Here is a 3,650-nt window from a genome sequence, read left to right as displayed (position 1 = left end):
TCGCCGGCGAACTTTTCAATCATATGGGGTCGACGTTTTCTTCTTGCAGATCTCATTCCGAATTTCCATTAATTGGTTGATCTTCCTCTTTCTCTATGACAAATATCGCCAGCTCATCATCTCAATTTATTGAAGCAGCCGAAGCCGCAGTATTACTATTGAGAAATTTGTGAATATCACCGTGTTGTGATTGTACCGATCTATCCACAACTTTCTTCGTTTTCCTTTTATCGCTACCCAATGAATACTTCCTATTTCTGGAAGACATGGTATTGATAACACACTACTGCAAACAAAACAAAAAAAGTCGTTCCATAAATTGTTGAACAGTGCTGGACTGCTGGTTATGCATCAAGGAACGACAATATGATTACAATATACTCCTACCTGATAGTCCAATCCACGAAGACGGAATACAGATGAGGTCGGTGCGTGTGCCCATACTGCTATACCTGGCCTAGACACTAGAATGGGACTATGGGAGAACAATTCAATTGAGCAAAGCCGATAACGTCGCCGGCGAACTTTTCAATCAGCGGCCCATTAAAGTAAAGCTAACGATATTAACTTTGGATGAACTTTGTATTGGTTGGCTTTGCTGCACCCATCGCCAACTCCTGCAGTTGTGCAAAAACAAGAACAAAAACGAAAAACAATAGAACAAACGCCGTTGCCGGGGATCGAACCCGGGTCACCCGCGTGACAGGCGGGAATACTTACCACTATACTACAACAACTTTGATGAAGGTGAGCTTAACAAGGCTTATTAGATCGGCCAGCTCTTAACAACCGCCGTTTCGGTCGAGAAAACCTAGACACAGTCGAAACATTGCAGGTGCAATGGAATCGCCGCGCTTGTTCCGTTAGATCCAGGCGAAATCGATCTCAGGCTAAACAATTTCAGACTATCCCTGGCCGCTTCCGTCGTCGACCGTAACCTAACCTGGCTCGGCTTGGTTTCATCTTTCCTTGTTGAACCAGTGCTGGCCCTTGAGAATTTGCACGTCTCCTTGACAAAATTTCTAGGGCAGAACCGAGGCAAGATCTGCATGCTGCACCGCAGCGCAGATAGTCGACCATAGGCTTCATCAACCGGTGGGAACCTGCCAGCAGCAACACCATATTTCTCAAGCTGCCCAAAATAAATCAGTCGTGGCCGTTTTTGAGGATCTCCCACCGGTATGTGTTGCTGCCAGCCAAGTGTATATTCATCAAACGGAGCACGTAGCAAGTACAAATAAGGACGCCGATAAATGCCACACGTGTGGGTGTTAGGAAGTCCGTCCACACATTTTGTGTGGTGTATAAGAGGAACAGCCCACACACCTACGTGTGGGCAAACACAAGTAATGCCCATACACCTCTTTTTTTCCTCCCGATCCCTCTCACACGCGTGCGTGTGGGCGAAGTTGATAACGTCCACACGCACGTATGTCAGGCCTCGTACCTCCTGGTCCCGCATGCCACGCGTGACAGTCACCACGCGCCCGCAGTTGCCATGGTCCAGACCCTCGTCCATGTTCGTTTAACTGCAGTTGCCATGTCGCTGAACTACGGTTGGCATGTCGGACAACTATAGTTGCCATGGTTACTCAACTGCAGTTGCCATGTATGGTCTGGTCTAATGTAGTTGCCATGATTTCAAAACTTTAGGAGTTGCCACATACTAACCCTAGGTAGTTGAGAGAGTTGTCATGTGCTCACAAGCATGCTAGGGCAGTTGCCATGTAAAAGGAAGAGTTGTCATCTGCTTACGTGCGCGTTAGGGCAGTTGCCATGTACGTGCACGTTAGGGCAGTTGCCATGTACCATGCAAAAACAGATGGCAACTCGGTAAAAGAGAGTTGCCATCTGCTTACGTGCACACTAGGTAGTTGCCGTGTACCCTGCAAAACACATGACAACTCGGGTAAAAAACAGAGTTGCCACCTTCTTATAAAGCACACTAGGGGCAGTTGCCATGTGCACTGCAAAACACATGGCAACTAGCAGCTTGGGTGTGGGGAGAGGAGACGAGCGTGTGGGCGAGATGCCAAATGCCCACACACTAGCCCTTGTGCATGCGTTGAAAGTGGCGTGTGGGCGAACTGCATCTCGCCCACACACCAGCTCCTCCAGTGTGGTGAAACGGCCGTGTGGGCGACCGGGTGAACGCCCACACACCAGGCCAGTCCTACGTGGCACTAAAAACATGCCAAGATTCGTGCGCTTACGAACGGACGCGGATCCACGCGTGTGGACGAGATGCAAACGCCCACACGTGTGGACGTTAACATTTCCAAAAAATAATAATCTCGATCGCTGGCATTTTCAAGTATGCTAGCAGCAAGTAAGCAATGTCTACCTCAACTGCCACCACAGGATGAACACATGATGCATCTAGGGTAGGAATGTGGTGCCATGTCGGCATATAGTTGCGCTCGAGATGTTTCCATAAGAAATCTGTGGTTGATCTGCACTGTAATTAAATTGGCACACAAGAGTTGCATATGCTTTTTCTCTATTGTGCACTGTATACGTTTTGGGTTGGTTTGTTTCTCACGTTTCTTCCTGCGGCTGATATTGCTGTGTGTGTGTGGGTGGGTTTGGGTTGGGGGGATCTCTTGCATCTTCCCCAGAAACAATCTTTATATGTTTGACCAAATTTTGTAATAAACTATATAAATGTTCAATAAATAAAATATGAAAATATATCTCGTAACAAATCTAATGATAATGAATTGCTATCGTAGACATTGATTGTTTTCTCTATAAACTTGGTCAAAGTTAGATAAGTTTGAATTTCTGAAAAACTAATACTCCCTCCATCCGAAAATAAGTGACTCAACTTTGTACAAAGTTGAGTCACTTATTTTGGGATGGAGGGAGTACATTTTATCTTTTAGAACCAAGGGAGTACAATCTGACCGTTCAAACTTGTCAACCTTGGTTTTGCAGGACATCCTACATCTTATACATTCTCTGTTGTGAGTGCAAGCAGCTGCTCGTGTTGCATGCATCTCGTGTGGGTTTCTATGTTCGTGAGATACTATTCCAAGCTCGTGCTCAACTCCGATATTGAGTTGAGTGACAGGATATTTGAGGAAAAAGGAACATATATCAGTGACAAAGTTGACCGAATTCTTGAAAACCATCACGACAGTGGGGTTAAGGTGGAAACGCTTAAACTTGGGCTTAACCCTTGCAAGGAAATCAAAGCCTCCTGCTTGGACAGGTGGCTCCAGATCACCATCAAGTTTGGACTAAAGAACATAGCTTGGCTACGTATATTTTCATGAAGAAACTCTACAAATTCCCATGTTGGGTTTTGTCCAACGAAGCAGTTGCAAGTTCAATTCAGTCTCTTCACCTCACTGTTGTGCTTTCGATCCCATTCCGACACTTGGCCTGTTGAGAAGATAGAAAAAGTTGCATGTTCGTTTCCTGAATATTAATGAGGAAGAATTATTTCAGTCACTCTCTAAATCTACTGCCTTGGAGCAGCTGGAGATATCCTTATGCAGTGGGATAAGTTGCTTGAGAATACCATGTACGTTGCGGCAACTAAACTTTCTTGATGTTATAGAATGCAAGAGGCTACAAATAGTAGGGATCGATGCTCCATCCCTCAACTCCTTCCATTATAGTAGGTCCTTGTTAGATATATCTAT

The 3,650-nt window shown here is 45.5% G+C and overlaps 1 non-coding gene across 1 annotated transcript; it reads right to left on the bottom strand.

The window, feature by feature from the left end:
• Positions 1-665: 665 nt before the first annotated feature.
• Positions 666-737, bottom strand: TRNAD-GUC. Its single transcript has one exon. It is a non-coding gene; the product is annotated as a tRNA-Asp (tRNA).
• Between the last annotated feature and the right edge of the window lie 2,913 nt (positions 738-3,650).

This window comes from Triticum dicoccoides, chromosome 1B (assembly GCF_002162155.2).
Source record: "Triticum dicoccoides isolate Atlit2015 ecotype Zavitan chromosome 1B, WEW_v2.0, whole genome shotgun sequence".
Classification (NCBI taxonomy): Eukaryota; Viridiplantae; Streptophyta; class Magnoliopsida; order Poales; family Poaceae; genus Triticum; species Triticum dicoccoides.
This window is presented reverse-complemented; position numbering and strand designations above follow the sequence as displayed.